The 18,797-nt window shown below is 34.6% G+C and overlaps 1 protein-coding gene and 1 long non-coding RNA gene across 3 annotated transcripts in view; one reads left to right on the top strand and one right to left on the bottom strand.

The window, feature by feature from the left end:
- The window catches only part of LOC141397462 (uncharacterized), a 110,633-nt gene that overhangs the window by 32,405 nt on the left and 59,431 nt on the right, over positions 1-18,797 (bottom strand). The window lies entirely within an intron of this gene.
- Imp (IGF-II mRNA-binding protein) overlaps positions 10,430-18,797 on the top strand; it is an 86,305-nt gene continuing 77,937 nt past the window's right edge. For both annotated transcript variants that reach the window (XM_073973683.1, XM_073973657.1), the window contains exon 1: positions 10,430-13,592. The gene's annotated coding sequence lies outside the window, so the exon portion shown is untranslated. The remainder of the gene's footprint in view (positions 13,593-18,797) is intronic.

Genomic DNA, 18,797 nt, shown 5'->3' with positions numbered 1-18,797 from the left:
TTCAGGGGCGTTTAAATTGGTGACACCACTAACACACATTTGTCCCTTTTACCAATCATACTGGCCATAATTTCCATGGGGAAATGCTATAATTTCCGCAGCTTTTTGTTGTCAATCGCCCTTCCTTTTAGCTTAGAAAAGTAAGAGAACGAAGTAGGAGGAGCTGGTATTGTGTCTGGACATGCAATGCCAGTTTGCTATTCACTGCATTCCACAGCATGTTATTATGTTTTAATGTGTAATAACTGCATAGCAAATGGGCAATAAAGCTAACGCAAAAAAAATTCCCCCACCAACCGGACAACTAAGCAGCCACTTAACAAAAAACAACAAACAAAAATGGCTAAGGCAAAGTTTATCAAATGTTTTCAGGCTTGATGATTTCAATGCATATCACATGAAACACAGGGTATTTATAGAGGCACTTATTGATAGGCATGTTAGGTGTATTAGAGACCTTGTAGTTTGGAAAATGTAAAGTTCAGGAATCTCCTCATGTCTCATATTTTTATCTTTATTTCTACTTGGACACGGTTGTTTAAATCTTTTTATTTTTTTTTAATGACACAAAACTTGTTCTTAACTACCTTAGGGTGATCAAAATTCGTATAAGAAAAATAAAATATCCTAATTTCTTTTCCACCATGCCGTTATTTCATTTGGTTTAAATTAAATGTTTTTTTTTTCTCCCGGAACATTTGATCGCGTTACTTTGTAATATTTGTCAGCCACTTAAAAGGGTCATCTCAAGCGAGGTGTTACTCTTGCAAACTCTTTCAGCACAACCGACAGACAGACAAGCACGAAGTATGTGAAGGCAAACGTTCGTTCATTTGCTCATTTATCCAATGATTTCATTCACGAGATAAGAGAGAAGGTCTTTTCCTTGATTTTTATCAACCAACATCTTTCCAATTGAGGGCAATACAAATGCATTTTAACTAACTGGAGGATCGAGTGATCGTCCTGCCTGTCCTTGCCCATAATGAGAAAGTTCGCAAAACTCACGCAATCGCTGAAATAATTTCAATTTTCTTAACATTGCACAATGGTTGTGTGTAGCTTTGGTTAAGTTATTTGCGGTCATTTCAGCTGAGCTTATTGAATTTTTTTCTTAGGTTTGGTGGAGCTCAATTGATAAATAGTTGCCGGTTTGTGTGGCTGCGTTTACTTTGTCGGTGAGGACAGGTGCTAAAAGAAAGTTTCTTTTGCTTGTTGCACTTATGGTTGTGTATAATTAATATATACATAATTATATACATTTAATCATTGTTAATAAATATATTTAGATATTACTTTTTTATTACTTTTCACATTCATTTGCATTTAAATGGGAATTTATAAATTAACAGCCAAAAAAAAAAAAAGAAAATCGTCTTTGTAAAAGCAAATGTTGTTGGTCAGTTAGTAAGTCTGTCAATACTAAAGGATCAAAATTGCCATGGTATGTGCGTGGTTTTGCGAATGTACCATTCGCATTCACTTTCAATCAGGTGACTGCGGAGAAGGATTTCATCTAATATGTGCAATTAATGTATACCCATATGCGTATTGCGCTAAGGTAAGGTATTCCTCAAGATTTGTGGGATAGTTACATTTATGAATACATTTATGTATATTTTTATTGTATTAATCGGATGGTGGTATAAAATGGTTTAAAGAACCTAGTAAATTGAATTAAAACGCTTCTTCAAAGTATTAATTATTCATCAAAATCTTTTCCCACATGCATTGTTTTCTTTATGAGAATAAATTCACTTTAAAAAGAAATCTCATGGGATATGCAAAGGCATTCGAACAACTTTAGTGCAGTAATACATTTTTGAGATGATGGGGAGATTGACTTTCCAATATCCATATTTTCAAGCATTACGACAAATTATAGACATTAAAAGGACAATATCACCACCACCATCAGTGCGATCACCTCACATCAGCTTGATGATCACTGACTGACTCTTTGCCAACAAGTGATATCTCCGAGGATGGATAATGCCAACAACAACAATAAAGAAGCTTGTGGCTGGTAATTGTAATTAGACTGAACGGACAGGCTTTTTGGGCCTTTATGGTTTCGCGAGAGTAATCAAATATTTGGTTAAAACCATAAGCCACAAGCAACAAAATAAATGGTAAAATGAAAATTATACCCCATACCAAATGGACGACGACTGGCTATTTGGGCACTCTGTCTCCCTTGCATGAGTTCAGCGGATACATTGTAAACAATTTGTTAGGTCGCCACCGAAATACAGATGCAAATTATAAACATTGCCGTTGAACGGCATCGAAAACCAACGAATTTGGCTTAAAGTGTTAAAGCCGCAGAAATCAATTGACATACAACACGTTACAAAATGTGTCGAATTCTGATATGTGGTAACTGACATTTCGCCCAAAATTATAATAATTAATTAAATGCACTCAAATGTGAAATTAAATAAACACCAGTTGAGGCATTCTGTCAGCAGAGTAGCTGTGAGCTAAGAAACAAAATGTGTTGAGTTGGTAATAAAAGTGATTGTAGAAAGAACATGATTAATATGATCAAGAAAATATTGATACACATACATACATACATATGTATATTCTTCTTTTGCTGTGTGAACAGTAACTTTGTGGGAAATTTTGTGAGAGAAAACAGGTAATCTTGCCAATATTTTTAAGATTTTTTTTTACCATATCACTTTAATAAGGAAAACTTTTGATAGGAAACTTAAATTATTTTCATTGAAAACATATCTCATGATTGTAGATCCTCTTAGGTAAGACGTCAAAGAGAGTTAATCTATAAACATCAATTTGATTGATCATTAGCGGAATTTGATCGAATTATTGTCAAATTTTGAAAATAGACATTCATTCACTTCAGTTCATTTACTTTGTTACGACAAATGGTTTCATGCCCCAAGTATGTTTCAACGAAATCCGTTTCAGACAATTTGGATTCGACTTAGCCATATTCGTCTGTCTGTATGGCAGGAGCGTATGATAACTCTCGAACGAATTAACTGATTTTAAACCGATTTTGTCAAAACTTAGATCAAGTTCGAAGATGGGTCAGTTACCGGTAGCAGTGCACAGTCTTTCCCAACAAAAGTTCAAAATGTTGCGCTAAAATTGTGCTCACGATAACTTTCGGACATAGAAAAGGTTCAAATATTGGATACATCCGTCCACTACTTCTATTAACTCCCACACAAAATTTCATAAATTTTCGTTAAAGGACAGTTTAAGCACATGTCTCGGAACATTTTGAAATTAGTTGCAACATGTTGTGCTTGCGTTTTCTAATAACAAAGTACAATTTTTCTATTGGCTCCAAAATCTCTAAGAAACGCTGTCGGAAATTATTTATTTGTTAATTAATTAATATATTTATTTATTTATTTATTTATTTACAAAGTGTACCGAAAGTACTTATTGTAATCCTTTTTACTTCCGGACATAATGCCCTAAAAGCTGTAAAAATTCCCATTATGACCAACTACAATGCCTGATGGATAACTATCGAAAGGAGTGATTGACATTGATGCACATTTTAACCATAATAATATTTTTCTGACACTTACATCAAGTTCGAATATTTACTATATCGGTCCACACCTTCGGGTATCTCCCACATAAAATTCCAAAAAATTTCACAAATTTGTACAACATATAGTCTTCACAGCTCATATTACCATAATTTTTGTCAGCGGGAAGTCCATACAGCCTGAAATAATTATCCTAATGCCGTAAAAACCCTACGGCCACAACTACAACGGCTCCAAATGGGAGCCCCTGATTTGGTCCAATCTTTGTACATCGCAATTCTTCTCCCAAAACTTACATCAAATTCGAAGACGGACCATATCGGTACAACTTATCCGATATCTCCCCCATAAAAGTTCAAACATATAGCTTAAGAACAGGTTGACACCTGTTCGCGGGTAAATTTTAAACATTAATGTATTGGTTGCCACCGTGGTGCAATGGTATGCCGTGCTAAATTACCGGGTCCACTCCTAGGCCAGAAATAAGCAAATTTTCAATGGATGCAGAATACCCCTCAGTTTGCGACATTTCCTGAATATTTTAGCCATGTAAAACTTCTTTACAAGTGGTGCCTTAAAACATGCCGTTCGAACTCGGCGATAAACTGGTAGGTCCCATATCATTCAGCTAATATGAATTGGGGTGCACTGATCGATATGAGAGAAGTCTCCCCTGTCCCTTCTGGAATATTTGTGCAACAATTATAATCCAACATTTTTATAAAGTCTGCACCAAATAATTATATAACTTCTACATTTCCCCATTTTAAAACCTACCATTCAATAACATCATATTTGACATATTTCAAGTCATTTTTGATATTTATTGATTTTATTAAATGTTTCAAAACTATTCTTTTTACTTCCTGCAATTTTCCTCCCTTGAGGCTGAATGCTTCGTTAAAAAATTATATGCCTCTTACAAAGAGGGTGGCTATAGAAAAAAATACTTTCAAAAATATTAAAAAACTATGAAAGTGCCTGTAGACGCATTAAAAGGCATTACGACAAAGATGACGAAGTACTCTGGACTGGGCGAAATGAAGAAACTACGCATTTAACGCATTTTTTTCAATGTCAATGCGGAAATAACACTATTGCCGGCTCTCAATTGCCGAAAGCGTTCCGTTCAAAATAAAACTCTCACAAACACCAACACAAATTGTTAGCAGGGTTGTTATCCAAACAAATAGAATTAGAAAAAATAAATAAATATTAAATTCTATGGAGGGATATCCCAAAGCCAACATTTCACAATAGAATGAGGTAACAACAACAACAGGCAAATTGACAAAAAAATAGAGTTCTGCCCATAGAAAACGCAATATATCATTATGCGTGTTACGTTTCAACTACAATTGCCGGAACGAGTACAACGAGTAGAGTTTTCAGAGTTGCCACATTATGGAAAAAATAAATTAAAAGAAAAAGTGTCTACGGTATAGACCTTTAACTAACACTGTAAAATCGTATAGGTATGGAATAGCCACCGTGGTGCAATGGTATGCACACCCGTCTTGCACACATAAGGTCGTGGGTTCGATTCCCTGGCCAGGCAACAACAAAACACTTTTCAACGGTGGCAAAATACCCCTCAGTAATGTTGGCGACATTTCCTGAGTATTTCAGTCATGTAAAACTTCTCTACAAAAGTGGTGGCCGTTCGGACTCGGTGATAAATTCTAGGTCCCATAACATTGAGCTAATATGAATCACTCATTGATATGTCCCGTATGGGATGTTTGTGTAACAATTATTATTATTATTATTATTATTATTATTATTATTATTATTATTATTATTATTATTATTATTATTATTATTATTATTATTATTATTATTATTATTATTATTATTATTATTATTATTATTATTATTATTATTATTATTATTATTATTATTATTATTATTATTATTATTATTATTATTATTATTATTATTATTATTATTATTATTATTATTATTATTATTATTATTATTATTATATTATGGAAAAGCCAAAACTTCGACGACACGAAGTTCAAGAGAGTCTCTTACCTACACCTTACACCTATTTGGAAGCCGTCTCTTGAACATTATTAAAGGTCACCAGTTTCTCTGTAGGAATATTTTACATCACAATGTTATGATTGGGATGCCAACAGGAAATTCCAAGTGAGCAATATTTGCATTTTCCTAAAAAAAGCGAAAAGCTAATTGTCAAAGAATGTAAAACGTGCTATCAATCAACTAGCACTTACAGCTTCCAGGTCTTCCATGGAGGTGATTGGCGCTCGTCATTGGGTCCCAACGCAGATGCTAAGGGAATTCAGAATTTATAATTCGCTACAAATGTTTCGCTATTATAGTCCGAGAAGTGTGAAATTTGATTTTAAGGACCTTTCAGCTTGATTTTCTAAAACCAACACTACATCTAGCACCACATCTAAATATGCCTGATGAGCTGGCTTAAACCACCAGCGAAACGATCGTAGCATATTGGTTGGATGTGTGTGGACTTCGCTAGATACCATTTTTATACCCTCAGCCTTTAGGCTAGAAAGGGTATATACACTTTCATACGGGCAAAATGTGCCTCATCGAAATAATGGTTTTAGCCCCCAAGTATGTTTGGATGAAATGTGTTTCAGACAATTTGGAGATGATTAAGCAATGTCCGTCCGTCTGTCTGTCTGGCTGGCTGGAGCGCACGATAACTCTCGAACGGATGAGCCGGTTCGGTTCGGATAAGTTCACTTTAAGACCTGCTCTCGAATCACTTTGATTTTTGTTGAAGCGATTTGCATTCGCTACCTCAATTACGACGGTAAAAGTTTTTTCAGGGGCAAATCCTCCCTAAGAGTACCTGCACTACAAAAGTTCAACATTTGTGTCTTAGTGCAGTTAATTCCTAATCCACATGTTTGTCGGCAAGTTCAAATGTCCAAAAAGGGCCACACAATTCTGCAGAGACCTTAAATACATTCGATCTGTCCGAAGGTGAAAGTTTCGCTTCACATTGGCTGAGGGTATATGTATATCTGTCGGCAAAGCCGACTGACACTTTTTTACTTTTTTCAATAGAAAACTCCTTAGGTCATGATAAGCTCAATAAATTCAATTAAATAAAACACAAATATTTTGGAAATGTCAATATTTACATCTCACTCCGACCAAATTAAACGTGTTAACGTGGATTGTTGGAGCTGATTATTGAAGAATGTGTTCCCGGAAGAATTGGTGAAATGATTTTAGCATTACTTCGTCAATATTAATATCTAACGAAGGGAGAGAAGTCACTATCATGTTGATATAGGGTGCTGGTGGAATTACTTTTTAAAGCAAGGAAAGAGCAAGGGTTCTAAAATCCACAGTTGAGAGTAGATCAACTGGGCTACAAGATGAGATAAGTGCAACCAAACTTTATATATTCGAAACCACAGTTGGGTAATTGAAAATTGAAGTTTGCAGCAAGCATTAAAAAGCCGCCCGAGGGAATTAAATGATTTGGATTGGAATTTACTGTTTCAAATTCACTAAAAGTGAAGGATAATTGTTGTTGATGTCGGTTGAGAATCCCTTGGCGGTGGTGTCCTTGCCGATCTTATTCTTATAGCAGCGGGCAGAGGAGGTAGATGGTTTGGGTTTGGTCTCTTTTCCTTAGGGTGCGGTTCCTCCATTGATCTGTCCCTCTTCATAGTTTTGTTTATGATATTGGACGGATCCGCACACCTGGTTTGGGATAGAGTCACCTCTATTGTACCTAACACTCACATTTTTTGAGGGTGCCTTGTCTGCCGTGCCGTATTCAGATGCATACGTCATTGGATTTACGGGGGAATCGAGGTTAACCAAGGCATAGCCCTCCAGGACCATGGCAAGGTCTTGAAAACTAAGTCTATACGGATTTGAGACTCCCAGGTTTTCAATGAGGCTCCGTTCTAATACATTTGGTACCCTAACTGCAATCCTTGGAACACTGGTGGGCATCCCTGCCGTTAGGGCACCTCTGATTTGTAGGGGATCACTGACCTAGTAACAATCTTAAAACTAGGAAGCAGTTAATGGCAATCCTAGGACTCGGAAGCCCACGGTTGTCACTGGCTGCTCTCTAGATCTGTCATCGTCTAATATTGATGACATAATTGTGGAATTCATTTCACCATTAACTGCAGATAAATTGTTAAATTGTCAGAATATTGACTCAGTACATGAAGTCAATGGCAGACAATTTTTAACTCACAGTGGGCTTAACTGTCCCACATTCTTTCATTAGGGACGTAGCCATAAATGCATCTCGACACAATTCCGAGGGGGTGGTAGTGAGTTAAACAAACAAAATCAGAACTTTGGCAAGTAAAATATACAAAAAAATCTAAAAACGAAATGGTCATTAGCTACGTCGCACAGTCGGTGAGATCCCAAAAACGGAGATTAATTCAGGGAAGCATTTGGGTGGTCCAATGTTAATATTTTTGGAATGTTTACGGCTCAACCAATATAACGGAACACAGTTTTGGAGCATATTAAGGGATTGGAGAGGTATTTTTGAAGCCCTCATAAATGGGTGCCATAAAAAATATGAAGAGTTTTTACGATTTTGTCTACATTTGATTGTCTACATGTTGATTAGGATTAAAGAGCAAACGTTTTGCGGAGGAGAAACTTAAAGGAATGGATCGGTATTGACCATTATGGAAGTGGATCTCTAGCCATTACAAGGGGGTGTTTACACCCTTCGGGCTGTTTGCTCATGAAGTGTGGACTTGCCCCTGAAAAACTTTTAATGGAAGCAGTGAATACTTGCTTCAACAAAAATTAAAGTGGTTCGAGAGCAGGTCTTAAAGTGAACTTATCCCAAATTTTGTGTGGGAGGTACCGGATGGAGTGGACAAATATAGTCCATATTTGAACCTGATCTATATCTGGTAGATATATTAGGATGTGTAAAGTATGGACCAATTCGGCCACTCCCTTAAAGAGTTAACGTACGAACAATTTTTCCGAACATTTTTGAACTTTTTTGGGGGAGGTACCTGAAGGAGTGGACCGATATGGCTTATCTTCGAACTTAAACTATGTTTGGACAAAATATTACTAAGGCGAAAATTTGGACCCAATTGGCAGATCCGTTCGAGAGTTATCTTGCGCTCCAACCACCTCACACGGTGTCATAGGTGTTTTGTACATCTTTCAGGCTATTTTCTCAGGAAGTATGGACTTGCGCCTGATGAAACTTGTACCGTCGTATGGGGGGCAGTGAATACAAGTTCCTAAAACAAAAATCAAAGCGATTCGAGAGCAAGTCCTAAACTGAACTTATCCGAAATTTTGTGTGGGAGGTACCCGAAGGAGTGGACCGATTGAGTCCATAAGTCTGATAGACATTTCACGATTTGCAAAGTATGGACTAAATCGGTTACTTCCTTCAAGAGTAATCGTACGTATAAATTTTCCGAACATTTTCGAACTTTTGTGGGGGAGGTACCGGAAGGAGTGGACCGATATAATCCATCATCGAACTTCAACTAAGTTTGGACAAAATATTACGTTCGAGAGTTATCGTGCGCTCCAGCCAGCCAGACAGACAGACGGACGGACGGACATTGCTCAATCGACTCCAAATTGTCTGAAACACATTTCGTCCAAACATACTTGGGGTCTAAAACCATTATTTCGATGAGGCACATTTTGCCCGTATGAAAGTGTATATACCCTCGTTAGCATAAATGCTGAGGGTATAAAAAGAGAGGACACGTGTCTCGCCGTTTTTTCGTATCTCATCAACTTTCGCGGTTATATGCCTCTAAAGGTTTGAGGCTTTGATGTAAAAAGGGTAATTTAGTCAGGACTATATCTTCCAAACCGTTAGGAAATTTGAATACATCTCAGAGGCAAAGTTGTAGCTCTTGTCTTAAAGAACAAAAATTGTGAACACATATAATCCATCAAACTTCATCTGCAAGCTCAAAATCGCCACAGTCAAATTTCTTTTAAAATTGTTTTCTCAAGTTTTGTTAGAATATACGAACTCTGTAGAAACTGATCTTAATGGTCAAAATAGCAAAACAATTTCAATTTTTATCTTCTTTTCTCGGCTTCTGATCCATAGATACTAAACTGTTCAAAATTCAAGAAAACAATCAACCACAACATTGTGGCAAAGGCATCAATAATCAACTTTCTGGAACATACGAAATGTCTATGAACGGTTCTTAATGGTAAAAATAGCAAAAATCTTTTGAAAATATCCAATTTTTATACTTTTTCCTCCGACTCTTGTTCAAAGATACGCAACCGCCCAAAAATTAAGTATACTGTCAACTACAAAAATGTACCTTAGATTTCAACAAACAAGTTTCTAGAACAAATGAAGATTCTAGGAACGATTCTTTGCGAGTGGTTACGGCTGCCAAAAATCCCTTTTGGGAGGACATATGGTTAAATAAAACATGACTCAAAAAATTACACACAGTGTATGTTTCCAAACTACTTTTGCTATAATTATAATTTTCTTAAATTCTGATAACTACCTGACCGGTAGACTGTATTATCCTAGTTCTAGGTTTATAGTCATATACCAGAATGTTGTACAAGAAAGAGACATAAATAGAACACATTGTAAATTTCAAAAGAGATCACGGATCCTGTTCCTTTTTGTTCTTAGTTAGTTCCATTATAACGTTCCTAGTTCATTTAAATAACTAAGAAATCGTCTGATTCCTAACGTTCCTGAAATCTGGCACCTATGCTTAGTTTTGGTTTTTCTTTTAATTTGTAATTACATGGCAATACTTATTCTCGCCGTTCGTTTATGTTTAGTAATGACGCACTTTATTCCCATTCTTCCCATTCACATTTGGGACATTTGTCTGTGGTGGCTGTTTCTTTTTTTCGCTGTGTGTTTCAGTCGCTTCATTGGTATTGTGCGTCGTAGTCTGTCGGTTGCTAGGACAAAAATCAGGGAGGAATTTAATTGTTGTGCGTTACGCATAGAAAAATTTTCGAATTTAATGGAAGTATGGAATTACTGAGAAGAGGGTTGTTTCTTTTTTCTATGGGATATTTCTTGGTTTCTTTCTTCTTATCTTTGCCCCGTTGAAGATACAAAAACTACGAAAGTGGGGTATAAAGTAGAGTAGAAGAATTGGAGTAGTGATATGAAGAAATGCTCTTAACGAAGTATCAAAAAATATTTATTTACTAACGCATTGCATGGACATGGTATTTGTGTAATTTAGATTGTGCTGAATGTCAAGGTTTTCGTTTTCGGTAATTTTCCAAAGGGACTGAGGAACAAAAAGTGTTTTCAGTCTCTATTAAAGGAGAGAAACGGTTTACGTTTGAAATAATAATCGCGTTATTGTACAGCTGTGGCAAATCTTAAAAAAACACGTGTTTCTTTTTAACTTTACTAATGTGTTAGAGAAATTGAAATTTTAGAAAGGTTCCTACTTTCAAATGATAAAAAATACAATCTTTAACGGGAAATTACTTTCTTTGAAAATGTTTTGTTGGCTACAATTCAATTTCTTTTCTAAATAAAGCAAGAGTGTAGTTTTTCTATACAATATTCATTACTGGGATAATTAATTGTGACAATATAACCTGTGAAGCTGCAATCATACTCGGAAGTCGGATAAAAACTTGGGCTAGAAAATTTTTCTAAAGAGAAACTGGGCATATGGTGGAGTGGGACGAAGAAAATCTAAAATATTTTTCATTCCTCTTACCATATTCTCTAGAATGCACTTTTATAGTAAAATAATCTTTCCGTGTCCGACTACTTAGAAAGAAATATCAGCAATTCCAGTGAAAAATATCTTACTTATGTATTTCGGGGTCTTCGGTGGAACTCTACAACTGTTTAAAGTTTGTCTACTGTGAATGTAAATTTAAAATTATTCGATTAAATTCATGTTCATTTAAGAAACTTTTATATGTATGTATTAGTATTTTATATTGACATAATTTGTTCGTCGTATTCCCTCCTTAAAAATTCCACTTTTCACTTGCCCAAGAACAGAACTTCGAGTCACCTTTGTTGACATTTTTTATTTTCCCACATTCCAATGTCTAAGGAAAAAAGTTCGACTTCCTTGTAAAAGGATTTTGAGATTTTAAACTCAAATCTTGTTGTTCGTTTCTCATTCCTTTTTGTAGTTTTTATCACAATGATGGTACAGTTACATATGATTCTTGGGGTTCAACGTTTCAATGGCATGGCTTGGAAAAAAGTGCCGGTACCAAAAGCAAAGATAAAATTACGTCTACAGTTGTTCGTTTTCTTTTTTTCTGTTCGTGTTTGGTGGTGGTGTAGATAGTTTTATCTGGATTTTCCATTTTCTTTCATGAATGTTTGCGTGTGTGTGTTACAAGAGTTTTTCACTTACTCCCTCTCTCGGAAAATGCCTTCTCGTTTCTTTATTTACTCTACTCACTGGTTTTTTGTTCGGTTCTTCTTCAAAAATTGCTGTGACGGATGAAAATTTCTCATACTAAAAGTTACACGATTTTCCACAAAATGTCCCTCTTTTCAAAATGCACACACACACACACAAACACATGGGAAATATTTGGAAAATGCAGTTAACAGTCAACAAAGCTAACGTTCATTGCACATGGCTGGGTGAGATGGGTGAGAGCACCCACAGAAGACGTCAAGCATGTGACAGACAGAGAGGGAAATGGCCACTGGTGCGTATGTGTTGGTTAAATTAATTTTTGTAAAGTGGTAGGTGTGTGTGCGAGTTCTCTTCACAATGTTCTTGTGTGTGTGTCTGTGAGAGATACATATGGCCTTATCTGTGTTGTGATGTCGTATCTATGTTTTCTCAAAGTGTGTCTGTGTGAGTGTGTATCTAACACACAGCTTGCCGTACAATTTCGTAGTAGTCACAACAACAATGCCAACAGTTTGTATAGTAAAACGAGCGTGTGCCGTACGAGTTGTAGGTTTTTTCAGTGTGTTCTATACCGACCAACAGCAGCAGCCATTTTGAGTTTTCGTTAAAGTGAAACACAAAAAACACCAACATCGGATTTTTCTTTTTTCTCCAACAAAAAATAGGAAAATATTAAAAAAAAACAATAAATTTATTGAATAAAAATTTTGAAAAAATTAATTCCATTCAAGGAATACCTGTTCAGTGAATTCTAACAAGATCAACAACAACAAAACAAAAGAGCGTATTTAATAAAATTAATACGCACAAAAAAGGTTAAAGAAAAAAATACGAATTTAACTTCAGCAAAACACAATAAAAATACAAATTTGTGAAAGAAAAATTTAATTATTTTCCACCAACAAAAGAAAACCCCACCCAATAAAAATAATAATTTGAAAAGAAAATATTTTTTATAAAAAAAACCTTTAAAAGAAGAAAAGTGAAAAATTACTCCTTCACAAAAATTCAAAGAAATGAAATAAAAAAGAAAAAAATCTAACGTAATCCTTACTATTTCAACGCTGGTGTCTACGTCATTTTTTGTATCTACATTTAACGGATTTTCTTTATATCATCCAATTTACCCACACTCAAGTCATCCAGCCAGCCATATAACCAACCACACGCACAGAACGTACATCAACAAAAAGAAACCAAATAATCAAGCGACGAAAAACGCACGAAACTACATCATTCAAACCAATACACAGACATCGTCATCGCACTTGAAGAACATCATCGTCAATTGGTTTTATGCTCCTTGTATTCCTGTCGTACATTGTGACGAGGCATTTTTTCCGAGTGTATACACAAAGCAACAAATACAAACAAAGCAGCTAGCTTGTGAGCTTTTCCTGTGTCGCGTATTTCTGTATCCTTTTCCGTCTTTTTGTGTCGTGGTGTATTTTTAAACATATTATCGTAAAAGAAAGTATACAGTGCATTTTATCCCCAACAACAACAACAACAATAAAAATCAATAAAAAGTAAAATTTGTGCGTAATAACAAATTATACACATAATATACAAAAAAAAACCGGAAGTTCTAAGTGGATTTTTACCAAACATTTGAAATAGGGTCCCAATCAGGATATATACAAGTTTTATAAGAATTAGTCCAATCCAAAAGGTAAGTCGCTTTTTGAAATTATTAACGGATACATATCGTCACCATAAATGCCCATAGACGTAACTTCAAAGAAATTAAAATTCGTTTTTTGATCGAATCTCATACGTAAAGCCAAAACAAAGGCTCTTGCAAAATGTCAAGCTTTTGCGTTTAAAAATAATGATCCTATTAAAGAAACGTCATTTCGAAAAATGGAATAACACTGAAGATATTGTTATAATGAAGGATCTCAAAACCAATCGTTTCGGCGGTTTTGATTTCTTTACATACTCCCATTCGTACATGATTGATAATACCCATTTTATAATGGTTTTTGCTTCTCCTATAAACTTATGGTTTTTGGTATTTACGTGACGATATATTCTTTTTCATCTACATATAAAAATATTAAGAAATTCTTTTGTCGATATACAGTTAGACAACAAATGTATTGCAAAGACCAAAATTGTAGAAAATTTCATATTAAGGGCCTGTTTCACTATGTCGAAAGAAAATGATTGCGAACGATAACCACATAAAATTTGGTTTTCATGGCAATAATGACTTTGTGTTTGCTTTAAAACAACAACAAAATTTTAAAATCATACACGAGTTTAGTTGTTTTTCTTTCGTTTTCATGTTCGTTCGACATACTGAAACAGGCTGTAAAATTGTTCGTTTATGGCAAGAAATTATGTAAAAACTATAGGGTTTTTTGGCGGCTAATAATGGACTAACAGCAGGGACGTAGCCAGGATTTCATTTCGGGGGGGGCCCACCTGACCAAAATTTTGAAAGTTCATGTTAGCGAAAATTTCTTATTTAGTAATGATGTAAACCTTATTATATACTTATGTTACTCATGAAATAATTGTCATTACTATTTTTTAATTAAAATTACGTAAGACTTCTTGGCCAGTTTCCCTTTTTTCAGAACTTTCTTGACAATATATCAGAGTTAATATATGTTCAAACTATAGATATTTTAATAATCGCGTATACTTTTGGATGTATCATTTATCAAATAACTCACAACTACAGTGAATGTTATGTAATACAGTGATATCACTTCGGTAAGACCAAAAGAAAGAGTATAAAATCGGAAAATCTTAGAAATATCTTAATCCTTCCCACGGTGCTTTTGAAACAAATTGAAATAGTAGGTTCTTACACTGGGAAGTTTTTGCATATTTTGAAACTACAATGTTCATAGATGAGAAAAATCAAAAAACAAAAAAAATCGCCGGACCGCTTTTTAAATAAATCGCGATTCAGGTTGACATTTTTAGAGATTTTTTAAGTTTTCGCGATTTTGCTTGGAAACCACAAGTCCTATCGAAATGTGACCAGGGAAAATGTTATAGATATGAAAATTCTCTACAAGATTGTCTTTTATGACATCTTCGTTGTTTTTACCGTTATTGAGATATCTAAGTTCAACTTAGGACAATAGATTGACGGTATCGCCTCCTTATGCAGAGTGCACCTTAACTAACTTTAAATGAAAACCGCTTACACCAGCGAAATTTTTGCGGATTCTGAAACTGCAATGTTTATAGATGAGAAAAATCTAAAAACCAGAAAAAATCACTGCATGGATTTTTAATAAATCGCGATCAAAGTTCACATTTTTTGGGGTTTTCTTAGGTTTTCACGATTTTGGTTGGAAACCGGAAGTCCTATCGAAATCGGACTAAAGAAAATGTTGTAGCAGTGAAAATTCTGTACAAGATTGCCTGATTGATCTTTTCCTAGGTTTTACCATTTTTGAGATATAGAGGTTCAGATCAAACATTCAGATGTTTTTCTTAGGTCTTCAGGATTCAGCCAGAATACTGCAAATCTTTTCGAAATGGGACTAAAGAAATTCTCTACAAGATTGGCTTTCGAAACTTTTTCCTAGGTTGTACCATTTTTGAGATATATAAGTTTAAGTTGAGAAAATGCAGCAATGACATTGTTTTATAAGGAGGCGGTACAGTCAATCCAGTGTCCTAATTTGAACTTCTATATCTCAATAACGGTAAAAGATAACATAAAAGTCAATCATGTAGAGAATTTTCACAGCTACAACATTTTCTTTAGTCCCATTTCGATAATACTAGCGGTTTCCAAGCAAAATCGTGAAAACATAAAAACCCTTAAAAATGTAAACTTGAATCGCGATTTATTTAAAAAGCGCATCGGCAATTTTTTGTTTTTTGATTTTTCTATGAACATTGTAGTTTCAGAATCCGCAAAAACTTCCGAGGTGTAAGCACCTTTCATTTAAATTTTTTCAAGAGCACCGTGTTCCTTTGTTTCCTACTGCACAAAAGTTCAAAATCATGGCTTCAATTTTCCACACAAATTTTATTGAGTAATTTATGGAAGGAAAATGGGATTAGTAGAGAATTGATTTATGCAAAGGGAACGTTCGGATATCATGGCGTTATCCACTAGTATTTTTTATATTTTTATATAAATAAAAGAAAAAAATTCCGAGACACGTGTCTTCTTTTCTTGTCTTTTATCACGCGCCGGTGTCAGAATATGGTCAGTTTTTCAATTTCGGAAAGTCAGGTGTCCAATCGTTGTTACTGTTACTGCCATTGAAGTTATTCCCTAAAGATATTTTGGTGTCCAATCGTAGATCTTATCACAAAGAAATTCTGAAGCTGATAGTGGTTTTCTTGATAGAGAACTAATGCTGAGCAATAGTGAGTCTATCCATGATGAAATTCTAGCACCCAATCGTGGGTATGTATTGACAAATTCTGTCGCCCAATCGTGCATCTGTCAATATACTATTTTGGCGTCCAATCGTCGCACTTCTCTTATAAAAATTCTTGTTTCCTATCGTGGATTTTCTCATAAATTGATCAGAAAACAAGAAAACTCTTATCTTGAATAATTTTAAAATGAAATGTTGGCGCCCAGATTTCTAGCAAAAATCCATGAACACAATTTTTCCCAATCTACATTTTTTATACTGTCAGCCTTTAGTCAAAATGTGCCTCATCGAAATAATGGTTTTAGGGCCAAAGTGTGTTTGGAAGAAACTTGTTTCAGAAAATTTGGAGTAGACTTAGCTATGTTCGCCCGTCTGGGTGGCTGCCTGGAGAACACGATAATTCTCGAACAGATCAACCGATTCGATCCACTCTTACGATAACCTTCCACAGAGTATTTGAAATTTTTCAGAGAAGTACAGTTTAAGACCTCTCTAGATAATTAGTAAATATACCTGTTTAAGCTTAAAACCTCAGTATTCATGGCTTCACTTCCTTTATGCTAATAATTTAGTTATAACTAAAAATATGAAATAAATAAATTATTTTGTAAATATATGTACCAAACTTTGGTTTTAGTAATATATTGTCTAAACTTAGTTTTAGCTCGAAAATGGGTACATCCCAACAAACCTTGAAAATAGTTGTTTAATGCAGTTTAAGGTCCGTATTCTTTGTCTGTGTATATTTTTTCTTGAAAAAAACTGAAAATTATACTGTGACGCAGTGAAATGACATGTGGGCGCAATATCTTTTAAAAGGAATGACTCCCAAAATAAGATATACTTCCAAATGAACTTTGTCGGTCCGCTTCATTTCTTCGGTTACCTTCTCCGTAACATTTGTGATCAATGATAAAATCCATATTTTGTTGGTAAGTTCATACGTCCGAAAATGGCTACACAATTCTGAAAATCTCCTAATACATAGCTTGGGTTAAAGGATTTTCAGTTTCAGTTCACACAGGCTCAGGGTATATTCCTATCCGCAAAGCCGACTGATACTTGTTGAGATTTTGACGAATCTGAATCTGTTTTCGATAATTTTTTTGTTTGATTTCGTTTGTCGTTATAAAGTCCTTTGCCGAAAATAAAATAATCTTGATTTTGTTAACATTCGAAAGATCGAACAAAACATAAAATACGACAGAAAAATCCTTTATTGTACATAGACATTTACTAATTTGTAGGAAGAGACGAGTTTCAAATAATCTTAACGGTGGAATAGAAAATATATCATAAAAAATGATTGATATAGTTTTATTTGTTGCAAATTTCAAACATAATAAAGAATTTGTAATTGTTATGATGATCAAAATAGTTTATTACAAAAAGGTGTTTGAGACTATATACTCATTGCTCTATTCAAAAGTGTCAAAAACAAAAGATCGCAAGAATGTTTTTTCTAGATGTTGTTTATAAGCTAAAGTATTGGACGTAATATGCTATAAACGTTCAATAAATACAAAAAAACGTATTGTTCTGAACTCAGTAAAACTTACAGTCACCCTAAAATTACAATTAAACGCTTAAACAACACCTTAAAACTTAACAACAACTCTGCAGAAAATTGCTCAAAAAGTCTAAAGTTTTCATTATTTTTATACTTTCAAATATGTTGGACAATAAGTATACCAAATGTAGTTAAATAATTCTCTGTAATACTTCCTCCAAATACTTTACATATTTCTTGAAAATTTTAAAACAGTTTAAAAATTCACTCAAAAATTAAAAAAATGTGTAACATAAGCTAATATCCTATGGGAACAAAGATCATTTCGGGGGGGGGAGGGCCCCCCGGCCCCCCCCCCCTAGCTACGTCGGTGACTAACAGTATTGAATGTAATAAAGTTCAGTAATAAAAAAGCCGTCATGGAGGGTCTTCAGACAGGTAAAAAACGCTTGAGGCCATATTAACAATAAACAATGATTAATCGACCACAGACTAGTATGCAAAGAATGAATATTTGACTCAATATGTGTTTTTGGATAATGGACCAATGCAAATCAGTCTGATTTTGGCTTTGAAAACATCTAACTACCTCTGGAAAGTATAGGGAAAAAATAAACTCTCACTGCAGTATTTTTAAATAACCTACAACAGAGGTCTATTTCCTCTCTCAATAGTATTGGAATGACTTCATTTTTACTAAATGGATAGATATTACACTCTGCTATCATAACAAATCTCAAAAAGTGCCCAAATCCAAAAAAACACATCAAATATTAGAAATTAAACTCGATTTTTTTGGCAAAAAAAGTATGCGAAATCGGGTTCACGGACATCCCCGCTGACATAATTAGGAAATATTTAATAGTCATTATTCTAAAAGTCAGTAAAAGGGATCCAGGAAGCTCAAACAAGTTCAACTACCACCATTCCAAAGGCCAGATATTAATCTCGTTTGTGAAAATTACCTCGGACCAATATCCTGATATCAACCCTTATCAAATTG

The sequence above is a fragment of the Musca autumnalis genome, unplaced genomic scaffold (genome assembly GCF_047663935.1).
Source record: "Musca autumnalis isolate F117 unplaced genomic scaffold, ASM4766393v1 scaffold_3, whole genome shotgun sequence".
Taxonomy (NCBI): domain Eukaryota; kingdom Metazoa; phylum Arthropoda; class Insecta; order Diptera; family Muscidae; genus Musca; species Musca autumnalis.
This window is presented reverse-complemented; position numbering and strand designations above follow the sequence as displayed.